Source organism: Bombus flavifrons, chromosome 10 (assembly GCF_040668555.2).
Source record: "Bombus flavifrons isolate JBK064 chromosome 10, iyBomFlav1_principal, whole genome shotgun sequence".
Classification (NCBI taxonomy): Eukaryota; Metazoa; Arthropoda; class Insecta; order Hymenoptera; family Apidae; genus Bombus; species Bombus flavifrons.
In genome coordinates this window covers 1444087-1465085 of record NC_138451.1, presented here as the reverse complement: position 1 = coordinate 1465085, position 20999 = coordinate 1444087, and the positions used below count along the sequence as shown (strand labels likewise).

Here is a 20999-nt window from a genome sequence, read left to right as displayed (position 1 = left end):
ATCGAGCGGTCGATCGTCGAGCGGTCGATCGTCGAACGGTCGATCGTCGAGCGGTCGATCGTCGAGCAGCCGGGCATCCAACGGTCGATCCTCGCCCAGTTCACCGACCCCGCGTTCGTCACATCGTTCGAGACGCGCATCTACGTCTCCCCGAACGTCCCCCCGAACATCTCCCCGAACATCTCCGCGAACATCTCCGAAACGCGAATCTCGGCTATCGCGAACGACGGGATCGGGACCAAATATATCACCCGGTTCTAAACAACAAAAAAAGCAATGACTTCATCAGACGACCTTGCTAGGGACCGAACCACAGAAAACAGACTCATTGACCTCGCTTCCCTCCGAACCATTGCAGCACGATTTGTTAGTCACAGCGCAGGTCAACATCTTGAATAATAAAATTCAACCATTCCGTTGTCGGGCTTTGCTAGACACCGGTTCTAGCATGAACTTTATTACAGAAAAGCTCGCTAATTCGTTAAAACTCAATCAACGGAAATGTTCGGTCCCAATCGGAACACTCAACACGTTATCGACGACCTCAAAACGCTACATCACGGCCACGATCACCTCCATTGACGGTAGATACGAACGCACCTTGACGTTCCTAATCATACCGACAATATCGTCTTGGATCCCAGATCAACCCATAGATCGCTCAACGATACAGATACCTCGGAATCTCCAACTAGCCGATCCAAGATTCCACATACCCGCTCCGATCGAAATATTGTTGAGCGCCGGGCCAACACTAGCATCACTCTGTGTCGGCCAGCTTGATATCAGTCAAGCAAACGGACCCGACTTGCGTCTGCAAAAAACGCAATTCGGATGGGTCATCGGGGGGAGCCCAACCTCGCAATCACCAGCACACGCATTTCACGCCTCCACGACGGCTTTACAGGCGGATCTCGCCCGGTTCTGGGAAATCGACGAAGGACCTCCCACTGTACACACTTCGGAAGTGGAACGACAGTGCGAGGAACACTTCCGAAACCACGTTCAGCGCAACAACGAAGGGCGATACATTGTCGCTCTCCCGTTTAACGAAACAACCCCTTCGCTTGGATCCTCTAAAGCCATGGCGATGAAGCGACTCACATCCCTATGCCGTCGGTTCCAACGGGACAAACAATTCGAAGCCGACTATCACGCCGTCATACAAGAGTACCTAGAATTAGGACACATGACTAAGATCACCACGGACCACTACACGGACGATGGATATTTTCTGCCACATCACGGCGTGATCAAAGAGTCCAGCCAAACTACGAAACTCCGAGTTGTGTTTGACGGATCTGCACCAACCACCACCGGAATTTCATTGAACGACGTACTTCATACGGGACCGAAATTACAAGACGATTTATTTTTCATTCTTCTAAGATTTCGCTCTCATCAATACGTCATTACAGGAGATGTTGAAAAAATGTACCGACAATTTCTTGTGCGTCCAGAGGATCGGAAATTCCAACAAATTTTGTGGCGCAACTCTGATGGAAGGGTTGACACTTATCAACTCAACACAGTGACATTCGGGCTGTCAGCGGCCCCTTATCTAGCCATTCGGTGCCTCAGACAACTGGCGGACGACGAGGGACATCGGTACCCTCGAGCGGCGACAGTCTTAAAGCGAGACTTCTACGTCGACGATCTTCTCACGGGAGTTGATACAAGGGGCGAGGCACGATCATTGAGAACAGAGCTCACAGAATTGCTCAAACTAGCCGGCTTAAACATTCGAAAATGGGCATCGAACGACCGGGAACTGCTACGAGGACTTTCCGAGCAGGACATAAACGATAAGCTGCTGCTAGGCGAATCGCAAACGTTCAAAACTCTGGGTGTTATCTGGAATTCCTTTGACGATTCGATCCTGTATTCCGTCAAAATCAACCCTACCGCCTCTCGAGTCACGAAAAGAACAATCAGCTCCGAAATCGCCAAGATCTACGACCCTCTTGGATTACTGGCACCAGTGATCGTTCGAGCTAAGATGCTGCTCCAAAGACTTTGGACATTAAAAATTGACTGGGACGAATCCCTACCGGCCGACTTACATACAGAGTGGAACAAATTTTATACACAGCTACCATTGTTAAACAACGTAAGGTTCCCACGTAAAACCATAATCAAGGCCGCAGCGGAAATTGAGTTACACGGGTTCTGTGACGCCAGCGAAAGGGCGTATGGAGCATGCATTTACCTTCGCACCATCACTCCGGATGGTCATGTCTGGACACGACTTCTCACTGCAAGGTCAAAGGTGGCTCCGCTCAAGTCACAAACCATTCCAAGGCTGGAACTGAGTGGAGCACTTCTTCTCACATCACTGGCCACCACAGTCCTTCAAGCTTTACCAAGCAACATTTCTAGGACTGTTTATTGGACTGACTCCACAATCGTTCTGCATTGGATTAATACATCACCCCATACGCTGAAAACCTTTGTCGCTAATCGAGTGACTGAAATTCAACAGAAGACTCACACCTCAGATTGGCGTCACATTCCCACTACCGACAACCCTGCAGATCTCATATCTCGAGGCCAATCGCCCGAAGACTTCCTACGACCAACCATTTGGCAACATGGACCGGTATGGCTCCAACATCCTGAAGAATACTGGCCGACGTGGAACCCAGTACCATTGACCGAAATTCCGGAGCAGAAGAAGGCAACCTGTCTGTCCGTGACTCCGGCTGACCACAGTCTACTGGAGCGATTTTCGTCTTGGCCCAAGCTGATGAGAATTACCGCTCGTTGTCTTAGATGGCGACAGAAACAGGATCGACGGGGACCTCTAACCACGCATGATTTAACCAATGCGCATAACAAATTGATCAAATTACTACAGTTCTGTTATTTTTCAGATGAAATCCATATTCTCCGAACAGACCGAAATTCTGCAATGAAGGGGAAATTACGACGACTCAACCCGTTTCTGGACAAGGTCGGGATATTGCGAGTCGGAGGTCGACTCGGTCACTCACCAATGCCCTTCAGTCAGAAGCATCCAATCATTCTACCGAAGTCCTCAGTTACAGCGCTCATAATCGAGCATGAACACCTCCTGAATCTCCACTCCGGAACTCAAGCCACCTTATATGCTCTAAGAAGAACTTATTGGCCTATCGACGGCCGTAGTCAAGTTTGGAGCACGCTGAAGAAGTGCGTCCGTTGCTGCCGAGCTAACCCACCTCCCGTGGACTACGTGATGGGTGACCTTCCAGCTGCACGGATAACGGAATCTCGGCCATTTACCAACGTCGGAATCGACTATTGCGGACCTTTCTACATCAAAGAACGAAAGGATCGCAACCGACGTAAAATCAAGACATATGTAGCAATCTTCGTATGTCTGGCAGTTAAAGCAGTCCACATCGAGCTGGTCAGCGACCTCACTAGCGAGGCCTTCATTGCTGCTCTGCGAAGATTCATCGCTCGCCGAGGATTCTGCGCAACAATTTACTCCGACAACGGTACCAACTTCGTTGGCGCCAACAACGAACTACGAGAGCTTCGAAACCTCCTGCAGGCCGACGATCATAAGGTAAAGGTTCAGTCCTTTTTGGTCGACCGACGGATCGAATGGCGCTTCATTCCTCCCAACTCACCTCACTTCGGCGGGTTGTGGGAGGCTGCAGTGAAATCCTTCAAACGACATCTCAGACGTGTCGCAGGTAACGAGCTCTTAACCTTCGAAAATTTCAACACACTAATCATTGAAATCGAGTCCATCCTGAACTCCCGTCCGCTGACTCCAATTTCATCCGACCCAAACGATCTCCTTGTCCTTACCCCCGGTCACTTCCTCATCGGAGATTCATTAACCAGCATTCGAGAACGAGATTTCAGGGACACTCCAACCAATCGTCTCTCCAGCTGGCAACATATTCAAAAACTCAAGCAGCATTTCTGGCGCCGCTGGCATCGGGAGTATCTGAACGAACTGAGCATCCGAAACAAATGGAACAAGGGCAATCACGACATACGAGAAGGCACCATCGTCATTCTCAGAGAAGATAACGTTCCACCGATGCACTGGCCCTTGGGCCGTGTAGTCAAGATCCATCCCGGAGCCGATGGTATCATTCGAACAGCGACGGTGCAGACATCATCGAGCCTCCTGGATCGCGGCGTCAAAAGACTGGTCCCCCTGCCATGTCAATCAGCCCGAGTCGAGTCCGGACAATCACCGACATCGAAGGAGGTGGATCACACACCCACCTGACCCACATCTAAGGTTGATCGGTGCCCTCTCAACGGGGGGAGGATGTTACGCCGGGCGACACTCTGCCTAGACCAGGCCACACACCGCGGGCAAGATGGTCACCAGATGTCCGCTCGTCCTTACTGCGTACCCTCAATATTCTCAAGTACCCTCCATAAATCTCAGCAATTTCCTAGTCGAGGTCCTTCGAACCTAACAAACTTTCTTTCGCTGCATTGTCTCCTAAAGTTTATTGCCCACCACGGGTTGACACGGGAAAGTTTCTGTTTCTCACGTATGAGGCCTCCCACCAACGACTTTATCTTGAGGGCGGTGAGCATCCTTCCTCACCCACCACCATAGCAAATAACCAATTAACAACGAAGCCTATTTCCCTCACTCTATTAGCCAAAATCGTCACCAACAAATCCGATGATCCCGTGCGCTAGACACACCCATCCTTAGTTTTCCTCCGTCACAGCTTCATCGTCGAAGCTCACTCTTTTTCTCTTCTTCAAACCGTCAACATCTTGTAATCGGGTTTTACACCGCAGATCAATCAACTATTAACTTGTACATTCGCATCAGTGTAATCATTTCTTTACGAAGTTGTTGAAATAAATATAAAGTTATACCTGTTGAATCAGTGTAACTACTCAATTAACCACCCCTATTATCCTAAACGAAATAGGGGATCGATCATTTCGTGGCGTCGATTATCTAATCGTAACGGGAATTTACGACTCCCGTTGACGTGCTTCTTCGCGATCGCGTCTCTCCGCGAGTGATCGAACAGGAGTAATTGATGGTAATATGTGGTAACTTGACATCTTGGGGCGTTAAACAGAGGTGATGGTATTATAATTGACTGAGTGGTAACTGTGAAGGTTTTTTAGGATGAAGAATGAAGGGGAATAGTAATTTAGATGTAGAGTTGACGTTATGACTTAATTGGATAGTTAAGTGCTTTAGGTTATAAGTATTTTTAGTATTTGTATGAGACTTGCTTAGGATACGAAGTGTCAAATTATAAATATGCAAATAAGTTATTTATATAAATATGTGTATTAATAGTGTTGAATTACTAATTTAGTATGTAAGTTTTAAGGCTAAGATGATGGATTGAAATTTGTAATTTAATTATAGATATAGTATTATAAGATGCATGATGGATGGTAGCTCACGTGCGTAAATTCAAATAATCATGTGTATCACGTACTCACGATTACGTCGATTGCAGTGCTCAATTGTTGTTCATAACTTCGTTTTTTACCAACCTTTTTACTCGTTCGCTGTCGGACTCGGACAGGCTTCGTATTAAGTCATCTTTTAGTTGGTCATATCGTCCGGTGGTCGAGGGATTCAATGCAATGTTGCCTATTAGTTCTAAATGTCCTGGGTCGAGGCACCCGAGAAGGGTGGTGGATTTTTCTTCGTCACCCGTGACGCCCGCCGCCGCGAGTTGTCTGTCGAATAAGGAGAGCCAGAACACGATCTTCTGCGTCTTCAGCGGAGGCACGTGGATCGTTTGACTAGTTGTAACCGTTGTGTTCTTGCTCAACATCGTTACCGCGCTCAGACTCACAATACTAAATTTCGCTAACTCAAATCACGTCAGGGTCACCAATGTGGAGAATTGGTCGATGATAGGTTGTGCGAAATAACGAGAGCGAAATATTGCTGTCGCAGTCTGTCAAATATGTTTCGAATAAATAAATAAATAAATTATTTACAGCCGAATACGTGAGTCGTTGGTACAAAATACAAGACGCTGGATAACTCGATAAATACTCGGAGATACTCTGTAGATAATATTCGATACTCTATATGTACCGTTCGATACTATTCGATACTTTTCAATACTCTTCGATACTCTTCCACACTAAAACGCACGCGATCGCGTCCGTTTATTTGTACTGGTCGGGGGAGAACCGGAAAAGTTTGACGGCTGTATGTAGCGGCGACATTGTTTTGTCCGGAGTTTATTTGTTCCTACATTACTTGGAACCTAATGGTCTTGATACTCCGAGGCAAAATAACAACATGATTTGAATTGTCTTCTGACTCATGTGCCGCTACAGTGATTACGGGAGAGAGTGTAGGGCGAGCGAAGAATGGTGGATAAGAATGGGAAACGGATTAGCCGAATGACTGGCAGTCGGAATAATAGGCCTGGGGGATTGTAAGTGCGCCGCATTTTCATGTCAAAAACAATGCACGTAGCACAAGGGTAAATAGAGAAACGACTTTATAAATGATTTTTTGTCTATTACACGCCTGTCAGATTTCTTTACGAGCAGAACTATAGCAAGTACTATTGTAGCAGAATACAAAAAAATGATGCGTGCCTATGTGGGTGTCACGTTTAACTGCAATTACGAAAATCTGAACTTTAGAAAAAGAACGTTGTTGTGGAAGTAATGATAAGTAAAGTGCTGGTGTTTGTGTAAATTCATATTTTTATAAATTGAAAAAATGAAATCTGAGTAGACGATTGTTTTATTATAAATGTTATAAGGAGTATTATATCTTGTATGTTTCATACTTCGTTCGGTCTAATACTTCATATATGAAACCTATAGTAGTCATTGTTATCTATATTTATTTAATTAATATTTATTCTTAATATTTATAATGAAACAATTTGTGTTTATGTCTATATATGAAGCATAAAAGTTTCAGCAACTATATGGTACGTGGCATTAGCATTATGATAAGCATTATTTTACATTAGTCTTTGATTCCCGCTCTCTCGCTTGCGTGAATGAGAAGGATTAGACTCTTACTTCGTTGGAATTGAAACTTATATAACTCAATTTAATATTCCTTCGAAATTACTTAACTTGTGACTTAGAGAGTACACGTAGATACCCCGACCATTACATTAAACGATTGTACGTGCCAGTTTATAAAATATGTACGTTGTCATTTACTATAAAAGATTTAAACCTGGCGACGTGGTAAATGTGAAGATTACAAATGTTGATAAAGTGAATGGTTTCGTGAATGTACAACTTGGTATATTTAATGGTCAAATTCCACCAGATCATATATCTGACGAAAGTTTAAGTGCCTTAAAAAAGCTGAAAGTAGAAGCAAGAGTCTTGTTCGTTCATGTAGGCAGAAAAAAAGTATATCTCACTTTGAAAAGGTCTTTAAAAACGAGTGACTTGCCCATTTTAGCAAACATACAAGACGCAAATATTGACTCGCAACACCATGCAACTATCGTTCAAATACATAAGCGTGGGATATTGGTAAAGTTCTTCTGGGATGTTAAAGGTTGGATTCAGCATACTGCCCTCGAGATGGAAACATCTAACGTAAATTGGAACTATTCAATTGGACAAACAATTTTGGTAAAAATTCAAACAGTGAACACAGATTCGGGAAAAATAACTCTGAATGTGGCTAATCAAGACATAAGGGTTGAAGAAGCAACATTCGATATTGGTGAAAAAGTAGAGGGCACAATAATAGAATCATCCACTCAGGGATTATATTTAAGAATCAGTAGATATAAAGGACAAACTGCTAGTACAGGATTTTTACCAGCTGGTCACATGTCACCTTGTATGGAGATTGCAGCTCTACTAGCATCAAAATATGTTCCTGGTCATACACTTTCAGTTCTTGTATTTGCTACAGTACCTAATTTAATTTTAACTAGGACTTTTGCAACTCAAGGAAGGTACAGGAATTTTGAAAAACTGAAAATAGGAGACTGTATACCTTGTACGATCAAAGATATGGGGACAGATGGTATAAGACTTATTTTACCAGTTGCAGAATGTACGCCATTCGGATATGTGTCCCATAGTAACGTTAGTAATTTTAATCTACTGCACACAAACCAAATTTTATTGGCAAAAATATTTTCTATTAACAGGAAAGAACAACAATTAGGACTAACATTGTCGCTAAAGAAAATATACGATGATGCATCCAATCCTAAAAGTAGAATAGTGGCAGCATTGGATCCATTGACCCTGTATTTTAATAAATTAGTAGAACTTTCAAGGAATTCATATTACAAAAACAGACCCATTGCATCTGTCAAATTAGGGCAGAGAGTTATTGGAAAGATTGACAAAATTACGCCTGATTGGTTGGTTGTTCAATTGCAGAATAACTTGCTAGGTATAGTGTCTAAGAATCATTACTCCGAGAATAAAAAATGGGAGACAAAATTTCTGGGACGATTATATGGAAAAATTACGTACACGAGCTTGTCGAATTGACCACGTTATCGTCAATAATGTAATATCGTAGAATAGCTTCGGTTGGAAATCGGCTGAAATTAGAAAAACACCGTGTACGTCGTCCTTTGTGGTTTGTTTACATCTAAGAGCGCCTATGTGACTAAAGTGACCTAGTTCTTGCAGAGGTATGAGAAAAACGATAAACAGCGTTAGAACAAAAGACGGTTTCGGTTTTCAAGGAGAGGTGACGGAGAGGTCAGAGTATGCGAGTCGAAAAGCGAGTGTGTTGCGAAGGGCAGAGTTGATCGAGACGTCGAAGCATAGAGTCGTTAGAATTGAGTTGTTAGTGTTGTAAAGTTGTTAGAGTTGCTAGTGAGAGAGAGAGAGAGAGAGAGAGAGAGAGAGTTACCAAATAGTTGTCAAGTTATTTGATGTAAATACGAGCGTTGTATTTAGTTTTCCTGTTAATCAAACATCGTTTTTCTGTCTAACTAATATCTGTATTTTCAATCCATTATTAATAAACTATAATTAATCGGACAAAACTATACCTTTAATATATTCCGATATTACAATAATGCATAAAATAAGTGCCAAATAAAATAAGCAAATACAATTTCCTGACGGTAAATTGCTACGTGGTAGAATCTTAATGGTGACAAATTGGTTTATCTTGATATTCCTTCAAGGTATTGGTAACGGAACTTTAGCTGCGATACCTCTACGTCGTCACATAAATAGTTTACTGCCAGATCTAACATCTTATACTATTCATTCTAAAATTAAATGTCACACCGCATTAAATTCCAAAAAATCCGATATTATGCCTCTCAGCGTCATAAAATCTGCATTTGAAAAGAAGTGTTGTGTGAGAGAGAAATCAGATGATAATAATAACTTAAAAAGAAAGAAACAAAATCAAGAGTACGTGGCACTCGCCAAAAAAATAAAAATTGAAAAGTTACGGGAAGACGAAACATGAAAAACAAAAGGAAACGAAACAGAGAAAAACCAGAGAAAGATTTAGAAAAGGAATATTCAAAGAGAATGTGTGTTGAACAAACAGGAGAAGAAAAGATTAAACTGGAAGATACCAAACCTTCCGAAAAAGATTTGAAATATGCTGACTCAACTCTCCTTCGGGATAAAGAGTCATCTTGCGATAGTGAAGATGAAATAGAAGAAAAACCAAATCTGAGAAATAAGAAATTATGTGCCGTTGAACGTCGAGAACAAAAAAGACAGGAGAAACGTGAACTACGTCAAAGAGAAGAAGCAAATTCTGTACATCAGTTCGACAGATTAGTTTTAGCTAGTCTAGACAGTTCAATAGTATGGTTACAGTATATGGCATATCATTTACAAACAACAGAAATCGAGAAAGCAAGAGCAGTTGAAGCAAGAGCGGTGAAAACGATTAATTTCAGGGAACAGAAGGAAAAATTAAACGTTTGGAAGGCTTAGTTGAATTTAGAGTCTAAATACGGAATTCTTAAAGCACTGAATGATGCTTTTCAAGAGGCAGTGAAGTCTAACGAATCACTGAAAGTATACAGTCATATGTTGACTGTTCATGTCGAGGCTAGCAGGCAGATGGAGCTAGAGGAAACAATTAATACCATGATTGGAAAATTTAACCATATTCCCGAGATGTGGTTTAATTGTGGAGAAGGGTTGCTAAAAATGGGTTTGAGGGACAAATCGAGGCATATTATGTAGAGAGCATTCCAATCTTTGCCGGCATTTGAACGTATGTACACAACAGAAATAAAGAGAGAGCAGTAACTCTGTTTGAGCAAATTCTAAGTTCTTATCCGAGTAGATATATGGTCTTGTCATGTTGATTCTCTAGTTAAATCTAATGATACTGATATAGCAAGGTAAAAATATTTTTTCAACTATATTTTGTCTTTGTAATTTCATAGAGAATTTACCTTCTAATAATTTGTATTTACAGGAAAGTTCTAGAGAGAGCAGTTGTTCAGACATTACCGCCTAGAAAGGTGAAGATTCTCTTTAAAAAGTTCATCAATTTTGAAGAACAGCATGGTACTGAGGAAGACGTGACTCGTGTTCAACAAATGGCTGTAGAATATGTAGAGAAGCAGTGTACAAAATGTTTAAAAATAATAAAACATTTTGACACATATGTGGCGGATCGGTATCAACAGGACGCCGACAGGTCGAGAGGCATCAATGCGGCGCAACACCTCCCGGGCGATTCGCGGGTACCAACCGCCAACACCAGAGGGCTACTACGACGACGAGTCTGTCTATCTCGTTAGCGGTCGAATATACGGGCGCACGATACAATGACCGCACCTAGCGAAACTCCCTGTACGTCTAAGGCAGGAACTACCGGTCATAGCCTTACTGACGAGTCCACCGGTAGTCCCGGGACGAAACGCTCATTCCCTTTTCACACGGCAGTGCCATAACATATTTCATTACATCATGCGAGCAAAACCTTTGTTACGTCGCGCAAAATGATCCGTGCGACGTCTTTCATTGTGGGACCGTTAAGGCCCAAGCACTATTAAACAGACCCTCAATAAACCTAAGGCCCCACCATAAAACTTTAACTTTTTAACGTCATTATTTTAACACATGTTTTAAGTTAATCCTTTGTCCTGAAGGACTTTTTAAGCCTAGAAAGGTTTTCAGTTTATAGAGGGTTATTGGAAAGGTCCTTAGGTCTATTAGGCGCTCTTAAAAATTACGGAGACTGCGGGTAGTGACCTAACGGAAAAAGTGGATATTTATCTAACGGAAAATCCGGTTCTATCCCGTAAACAATGACACCCCCTAGAAAGGTTGGTAGGAGGTTTCCTTCTCCTCCCACCACTCATTAACATGACTAGAACCAATAGGCATCGCATATCGTTACTCTCACCTTACTAACGAAAAGTGTGAGCAACGAATCCGCTTTTTTCGTTCAAGAAAATACACCCACACCGAGCTTTCCTCCGTAATTGCATGAGAGCGGAACATCAGTCTCCTCTATTGCTACGTCTATTGCTACGTCAACTACAACACAAACTCAACTGTAAGGGCCTTGCTCGATTACCAAAGAATATTGTGCATGTGTATCGCATCTTCATACGCCAAATCATCGTCTACGACATATATCATACGCAACGGCGAAAGTTAGTTGTATCAATTTGTTGAAAATATGTAGTTTATAACCCTATTAATCGCAGCGCTATACCACCTCAAGCACTCCTGTTATCTCAACAGAAATCAGGAGATCGATCTATTCGCGGCGTCAATTATTATATAATCGTAACGGGAATTTACGACTTCCGCTGACGTGTTTCCTCGCGATTGCGTCTCCCCGCGATCGGTCGAAAATACAACCTTAATTACACAATACCTAAAACAGTCCAGTTATGTAAAGTTTTCTATCACATATGCATATTACTATTAATATTGATACATATAAAAATGAAAAAAGTAATAATAAATTGACATATTTACAATTTCTCTGATCTCAAGTGCGTCCTTTTTATTGATTATTCTGTAATGACAAAACTAGGAATATGTCTAATCAAAAATCTTTTAGTACGTTTGGGACGCAACTGCTCCATTGTGCAACAGTAGTTTTAGCTAACCGATCGTTACAACCACGTCCACGCTATGGACTTCTTCAGAGGTCTCGGCGACATTTGAATTGTGCCTGAAATTGTACAAGTTGGTTTTGTAGGTACCCAGGTAGATACCCTTGCCCAACAAGTCCTCGTTTTTGTACTTCCCGTTCGTGGTTATTACGTTTTGCGTCTATCTTCTTAAACATATTTGTTGAGGTAATCCATGCTGCATTCTGAAGACAGTAAATACTGTAGATTTATATTGTTTCGACTCGAGATCTCTACCCGATTCATTTATGTGATGCTCTGTATGAAGTGTATCGTCGATCAATTTGAGGAGGGCCAATATTTGAATTTTTGGACGAGCTACAAATTTGTAATAATTAGTAGCCAAAACTGAGAAGCTACATCAAAAACCGCACGGTCGCCGTCTACTTTTTCATAAATGTAGTCATAGACTATGTACATAGAAATATGGATAGTACCATAGGTCTATGGTCTATTCATTTCTGGATATAATATTCGTGATTTGTGATGTAGTCGCACGTGGCTTGCCTCGTTGCTTATTGCCCCGGTGTAGCCGGTTCCTCCATCTGGTTTAGGATCAGTTGCCTGCAGCTTGTGAAGCAAAAAAAAAAAAAAAAAAAAAATCAGAGACTGTTGAAGAATTTTGAAGATAAATCTGTCTTATACTGTTCATTCTAAAATAAAACGATATATCTCATTAGGTTCCTCAGAATAAAATATTATGCCTATCTGCATGGTAAGGTTTGCTTTCGAAAAGAAATACTACGTAGAAGACAAGTTGTGCGATAATAATAACTAAAAAGAGTTGATATTTCTAATTTCATAGAGTGCTTACTTCATAAATGAAATTGTAGGAATGTCCTGCAGAAAGTACTTGTTACGTTCAGATGCTGGAAAAGATTGCAATGCTTTCTGCGTAATGTGCCTCGATTTGTCCTTCAAACCCATTTTTAATAATCCTTCTCCACCATTAAACCATGTCTCGAGAATATGTTTAAACTTCCCAATCATGGTATTAATTATTTTTTCTAATTCCATCTGCCTGCCAGCCACGACATGAACAGTCAACATGTGACTGTATATTTTCAGTGAGTCGTTAGACCTCACTATCTCTTAAAAAATATCATTTAATGAGTCAGGAATTGCAAATTTCGATTCTAAACTCAACTAAGCCTTCCAAACGTTTAATTTTTCCTTCTGTTCCCTGAAATTAATCGTTTTCACCACTCTTGCTTCAACTGCTCTTACTTTCTCTATTTCTGTTGCTTGTAAATGGTATGCCATATACTGTAACCATACTATTGAACTGTCTGGACTAGCTAAAACTAATCTGTCGAACTGATCTACAGAATTTGATAACTGGTTATTGACGAGTGCTTCTTCTCTTTGACGAACTTCACGTTCCTTCTGTGTTTTCTGTTCTCAACGATCAGCGGCACTTAATTTCTTATTTCTCAGTTTTGGCTTTTCTTCACAATCGCTAGATGACTCTTTACGCTGAAGGAGAGTTAAATCAGGGTTGTTATCTCAGTAAAATCCATACGCAATGTTTCGACCAATCGCGGAGAGACGCGATCGCGAAGAAGCACGTCAACGGGAGTCGTAAATTCCCGTTACGATTAGATAATCGACGCCACGAAATGATCGATCCCCTATTTCGGTTAGGATAATAGAGGTGGTTTAATTGAATATGACACTGATATAACAAGTTATACATCACAGCTTAATCCAACAACTTTGTAAAGAAGATAGTTACACTGGTGCGTATGTATAAGATAAGTGAATGACTGATCTACGGGTAAACCCGGTTAACAAGATGTTGACTGTTTGAAGGAGAGAAAATCAGTGCCGTTCGGTGACGATGCTGTGGCGGAGGAAAGCTAAGGATGGGTGTGTCTAGCGCACGGGACCATCGGATTTGTTGGTGACGATTTTGGCTAATAGAGTGAGGGAAATAGGCTTCGTTGTTAATTGGTTATTTGCTATGGAGATGGGTGAAGAAGGATGCTCACCGCCCTCGAGATAAAATCGTTAGTGGGAGGCCTCCTACGTGAGAAACGGAAACTTTCCCGTGTCAACCCGTGGTGGGCAATAAACTTTAGGAAACAATGCAGCGAAAGAATATTTGTTAGTTTCGAAGGACCTCGACTAGGAAATTGCTGAGATTTATGGAGGGTACTTGAGAATTTTGAGGGTACGCAGTAAGGACGAGCGGACATCTGGTTGCCATCTTGCCCGCGGTGTGTGGCCAGGTCTAGGCAGAGTGTCGCCCGACGTAACACGCAAATATCCTTGGCTTCTGCTCGTTATCGTCACCATTATTAACATTGTTAAGCGCATATCTCAAATCATTTTTGGAAGGTTTGGTATCTTTCAGTTTAACCTTTTCTTCTCCTGTTCGTTCAACACACGTTCGTTTTTCTCTGTTTCGTTTCCCTTTGTTTTTCATCTTTGGTACTTCTTGTAACTTTTCAATTTTTATTCTTTTGGCGACTACCATATTCTCTTGATTTTGTTTCTTTCTTTTTAAGTTATTCATATCATCCGATTTCTCTTCCACACAATAATGGAAGATAGTGTTACGTAGAAGACACAGGAAATCGCGAAATTAACGGATCATGTCGTGTGAATTTGATGTGTGTAGGACGTGATAGGTGCCAAAGAAACACTCGGAGATATTTAAACAGTATATTTATTAACAATTCTCTCTTTCGACACTTTGCGTAGAACTCGCGATTACACTTGACGATTCGCAATTCTCGGTTACAACTGATAGACTATGAGTTAAGATGGCGATTGAGCAAAGTGCGCGATATAAGTTAAGATGATGACTACTCAAGGAACGTAGAGGAACTGTCTTTCTGTGACGATGACGCTAAGGGTACGAGATAATCTGATTCGTTAAGAAAAGTTTTCCTTAGGAAAGTGAGGGAAATGGACGTCACTGTTAATTGGTTAATTTCTATGTTGGTGGTTGAAGAAGGATGCTAACCGCCCTCGAGAGAAAGTTGCTAGCGGGAAGCGTCGTCCTTGAGATAAGCAGATTTCCCGTATCTTCCCGTAGTAGGTGTTAGAAATTTAGCGACTGTTAGGATAAAGACTGTTTGTCTGTTTGAAGGACTTTACTTAATTAAATCTTAAGATTTAACGGGTCCTCAAGCTAACTGAACATGTACTGTGGAGATGCATCGACGTCTGGTAATCGTCTTACCCGGAGAATAGGGTCTGCGTGTGGCGAGTCACGGGACATCAACCGTTGGAATGTTTACTGTCGAGTGCTGCTACAACTATTTCTTTTTAAGGAGAGCTATACTATTACTGTAATATCGTAGAATAGCTTCGATTGGAAATCGGCTGAAACTAGAAAAACACCGTGTACGTCGTCCTTTGTGGTTTGTTTATATCTAAGAGCGCCTATGTGACTAAGGTGACCTAGTTCTTGCAGAGGTATGAGAAAAACGATAAACAGCGTTAGAACAAAAGACGGTTAGGGTTTTCAAGGAGAGGTGACGGAGAGATCAGGGTATGCGCGTCGAAAAGCGAGTGTGTTGCGAAGGGCAGAGTTGATCGAGACGTCGAAGCATAGAGTCGTTAGAATTGAGTTGTAGAGTTGTTAGAGTTGCTAGTGAGAGAGAGAGAGAGAGAGAGAGAGAGAGAGTTACCAAATAGTTGTCAAGTTATTTGATGTAAATACGAGCGTTGTATTTAGTTTTCCTGTTAATCAAACATCGTTTTCTGTCTAACTAATATCTGTAATTTTAATCCATTATTAATAAACTATAATTAATCGGACAAAACTATACCTTTAATATATTCCGATATTACAACTTGGGGGCTCAGATGGGATTGAATAAGACAGAGAACGACACGTTTTAACGGAGCTATTTGTGCTTGGGTAGAAAACGAATAAAAATGGCAAACGTTGAGGACGAACGATTGTCGGGTGAAGAGGATTTGACGCTGGAGGAGCTGAGGAGTAAGCTCGCACAGATGAATCTGCCTATATCTGGTGCGAGATTGGTGCTGGTCGCCAGGTTGAACAGAGCGTGCAAGCCTGGTCGATCTACTCGTAAGGATTCGAAGCGTGGTGAAGAACCAACAAACCAGCGAGGTCTAAGAAGCAAGCAGAGAGCCGAACGCAGTCAAGAGGGAGAGGAAGACCTCGAGAAGCTGAGGACGAAAGAGTTGAGAACGCGTCTCGCTAGCTTGGGGTTGAAGGTAACGGGAAGAAAATCCGAATTACGCGCACGGTTGCAGGCGGCCCTAGAAGGAAACGATGTATCGTCGGAAGAAGAGAGCTCCGACGAAAGTGAAGGTGAGGACGATAAACGAGGCGCGCGAGAATACAGGAGAGGCACGCGCACGGTGTATCAGGACCACGATGAGTATCACCAGAAGGTATGTGTCGGCTCGACGTTGAGTCTTAAAGACGTAGAGGGCTCATTAGAGAAATTCAGCGGGGATGATCTGCTGAGTGTAAATCAGTGGGTGGAAGACTTCGAGGAAATGGCAGAAGTCAGACGCCCACATGGTGGCCTATGCTAAGAAATTGCTCGCAGGCTCCGCTCAGGCCTTCGTACAACAAGAACGATGCGCGAAATCCTGGGCAAAGCTAAAAACGGCGTTGAGGAATGAATTTGAAAATGTAGTAAGCGACCAACAGATACATCGCGAGTTATCCCATAGGAAAAAGAAAGCAGATGAGAGTCTGCAACAATACATGTATCACATGTGCGGGATTGCAAAACAAGGAAGGGTTGATACGCAATCCTTGATAGACTACATTATTCAAGGCATTCCCGACGAAGTCGCGAACAAGACTGTGCTATACGGAGCCAGAAATATTGAGCAGTTAAAAGAGCGTTTCAGGCGCTACGAAGCGATAAAAAGAGATATGGAGGTGAGGACGAAATTTTAGAAGCCGAAGAGTAACAGGTTAAAGCCGGTGGCGAAGCTGTCCGAAACCGAGAGGAACAAGGAGCCCGGTCGATCTGGAGATGCGAAGAAGGTGCGATGCTACAATTGCGGTGATGCGGAGCACGTGTGTGCGGAGTGTCCGAGCAAGTCGAGAGGGCCTAAATGCTTCAAATGTAGGAAGTACGGACACGTCGCATCAGAATGCGACAGTTTGGGTGAGTCCTTAAAAAAAATTTCTAGCGCGTTTCGATTATTACCGACGAAGCGTGGTAAAGACGTTAAGATCGGAAATTTCAAATTGAGCGCGATGATAGACACCGGTAGTGAGTTGACTCTAATGCGAGCAGATCAGCATGTGAAAATCGGAGCGCCCCGATTAAGTCGGGAAATCGTTGGATTTCGCGGTGTCGGTTTCGGAAGGAATTTTACGCTCGGGAAATTTTCGACGAACATCATTATAGACGATGAGTCGTACTGTATAACCGTACACGTAGTTCCAGACACAGTGATGCAACATTCGCTTATTATTGGCACAGACTTTTTGGACACTGTTGAAATAAGAATAAAAAGGGGAGAATCTTTTATTAGTAGAATAAAGGACGAAAATCCCGATGAGTGTCCGGAAGTCCTCAAGATAGATGTAGAGACACAGGCGAGTGAGATAGATTTGTCACACGTTAAGGACATGCAACATAGGCAGGCAGTGGAAAATCTGATCCGAGAATATAGACCACTGAAAACACGCGAAGGAGGAATCGAAATGAATGTGATATTACGGGATGATATTCCAGTTTACGAAAGGCCGCGAAGACTATCTCCACAAGACAAGGTCGAAGTCGATAAACAAATCGAAATGTGGCTGGAGGACGGCATAATACGCCAGTCACATTCCGATTATGCCAGTCCGATCGTTCTAGTCAAAAAAAAAGATGGCTCGACTAGAATTTGTGTCGATTATAGACGGTTAAATCAAAAAGTAGTGAAGGACAGATACCCGCTGCCCTTGATCGAAGACCAATTAGATTCGTTACAGGGCTCGAGAGTATTTAGTACTCTAGATCTCAAGAACGGATTCTTTCATGTTCCTGTTGGGGAAAGTAGTAGAAAGTATACGGCATTCGTAGTCCCCACGGGCCAATACGAATTCCTTAAGATGCCATTTGGATTATGTAATTCGCCAGCCATCTTTCAAAAATTCATAAATGCAATTTTTAAAGAGCTGATCGCGACGGGGGTTGTACTAACGTACATGGACGATCTAATTGTGCCGTCGACTGACTTTTCGAGTGGAATCGAAAAATTAAGGTCGGTATTGCGTGTTGCTAGCGAACACGGACTACTCGTAAACTGGAATAAGTGCCGATTCCTACAAACAAGGATAGAGTATCTGGGCCATATTATCGAAGGTGGTAACGTTCAGCCATCGGAATGCAAAACCAGGGCCGTCACTAATTTTCCGGAGCCCCGGTCCGCTAGAGATGTTCAGAGTTTCCTTGGTTTAACAGGATATTTTAGAAAGTTTGTGCCCCGATATTCTATCATTGCGAGACCATTGTCGGATCTGCTGAAAAAAGATGTCCCATTTAGGTTCGAGCTGCGCGAGCGAGAAGCGTTCATAAGACTGAAAGCAGCGCTGAGCGAGAAACCGGTGTTGAAGCTATACTACATGGGGGCGGAAACTCAGCTGCATACAGATGCGTGTAGTATGGGATACGGTGCAATTTTGTTGCAACGCGACAGTGAGGACAACGCTTTTCACCCTGTGTACTATTCGAGTGGAAAGACTTCGCCGGCTGAGGAGAAATACACCAGCTACGAGCTTGAAGTCCTGGCCATCGTGAAAGCGTTAAAGAAGTTCCGCGTTTACCTGCTAGGTATCCCATTCAAAATCGTTACAGATTGTCAGGCATTCGCATTAACGATGCAGAAAAGGGACCTGTGCGTACGTGTTGCGAGGTGGGCGATCCTTTTAGAGGAATTCGACTACAAGGTGGAACATAGACCCGGGAGCAGTATGATGCATGTTGATGCGTTGAGTCGAAATCCGCTACCTGAAGTCATGCTGATAGACGAGGACGAGCGAGGGATTGTTGCACGAATAAGGAACGCGCAGCTGGAAGAAGACGACCTGCGGCAGATCCGAGGCAACGTGGAACAACATGAGGCCGACGGGTACATCGTAAAGAACGGCATTTTATACCGAGAAATAAGGGATACACCGTTGTTGGTCGTGCCAAAGTCAATGCAAACTCAGGTGGTTCGACGAGCTCACGAACGCGGTCACTTTGGCATCACCAAAACAGAAGCATTATTAAGGAGGGATTATTGGTTCAGAGGAATGCGCGAAAAAGTAGAAAAGGTAGTGCAGAGTTGCATCGACTGTATCCTTGCAGAGAGAAAACAGGGAAAACAGGAAGGGTTGCTAAATACCATCGACAAGGGGGAATTGCCGCTCGACACCTACCACGTCGACCACCTTGGGCCATTACCCTCCACAAAAAAAAGCTACCGACATATCTTTGTGGTGGTGGACGCGTTCACAAAGTTTGTATGGTTGTATCCCACTAAGTCGACGGGTTCTGCCGAGGTCATTAGTCGCCTGAGGAAGCAGTCCGTGAACTTTGGGAACCCAAGGAGAATCATCTCCGATCGCGGAACAGCGTTCACGGCCGGCGCCTTCGAAGACTACTGCAGAGAGGAAGGCATACAGCACGTTCGGACTACAACTGGGATCCCGCGGGCAAACGGACAAGTGGAAAGAGTGAACCGGACGCTTATTCCACTGTTGACGAAGCTATCTGCGCCAACGCCGGACAAGTGGTTCAAACACCTGGAGACAGCGCAGAGGTATCTAAATGCAGCTCCCAATGTAAGTACGAACGCTGCCCCGTTCCAGTTGTTGTTCGGAACACGAATGAGGCTGCGAGACGATCCACAGATCAGTCAGCTAATTGAGGACGAACAGGCCGCGGTGTTCCAAGAGGAACGAGATCAGCTGCGCGCAGACGCAAGAAGACGGATTGAGGAGATCCAAATCCGAAACAAGCGGGCGTATAACAGGAGACGCAAGAAGGCGACAGCATACAGGACGGGAGATCTAGTGGCAATCGAAAGGGTGCAGAGGGGTCCCGGGATAAAGCTGTATCCGAAGTTTCTTGGACCGTATCGGGTGATAAAAGTCCTGCGTAATGACCGATACATAGAGCAGCGAGAGGGGGAGCACGAAGGGCCACGTACAACTTCCACGGCAGCCGATTACATGAAGTGGTGGAATGCCGACGATAGTGATGAAAATACGAGCAGCGACGATGAGCACATCTGAGGGCAGATGTGATTGTCAGGAAAGGCCGATTGTAATATCGTAGAATAGCTTCGATTGGAAATCGGCTGAAACTAGAAAAACACCGTGTACGTCGTCCTTTGTGGTTTGTTTATATCTAAGAGCGCCTATGTGACTAAAGTGACCTAGTTCTTGCAGAGGTATGAGAAAAACGATAAACAGCGTTAGAACAAAAGACGGTTAGGGTTTTCAAGGAGAGGTGACGGAGAGGTCAGGGTATGCGAGTCGAAAAGCGAGTGTGTTGCGAAGGGCAGAGTTGATCGAGACGTCGAAGCATAGAGTCGTTAGAATTGAGTTGTAGAGTTGTTAGAGTTGCTAGTGAGAGAGAGAGAGAGAGAGAGAGAGTTACCAAATAGTTGTCAAGTTATTTGATGTAAATACGAGCGTTGTATTTAGTTTTCCTGTTAATCAAACATCATTTTCTGTCTAACTAATATCTGTAATTTCAATCCATTATTAATAAACTATAATTAATCGGACAAAACTATACCTTTAATATATTCCGATATTACATTACCCCATACTTTGTCAGGCAAAGCGTTCATCCTTTGACCGCGGCTACGTTCGGCTACTGGTTGTCGCCTCGAGCCCAAGCTCATTATCACAAATATCGAACAATTGTAATCGAGTTAAGTTATAGAGGCTAAAATATTGGGGGTTTTCCAATGAATTCCAAAGGAAGGCCCCTGTGTCTTTTCATCTCCGACATATAT

General features: G+C 43.1%; 1 long non-coding RNA gene and 2 pseudogenes across 1 annotated transcript in view; 2 read left to right on the top strand and 1 right to left on the bottom strand.

The window, feature by feature from the left end:
* LOC138183819 (uncharacterized) overlaps positions 1-20999 on the top strand; it is a 117594-nt gene that overhangs the window by 44539 nt on the left and 52056 nt on the right. The window lies entirely within an intron of this gene.
* LOC138184353 (protein RRP5 homolog) lies at positions 7129-11150 on the top strand (annotated as a pseudogene).
* On the bottom strand, positions 12802-14259 carry LOC138184352 (protein RRP5 homolog; annotated as a pseudogene).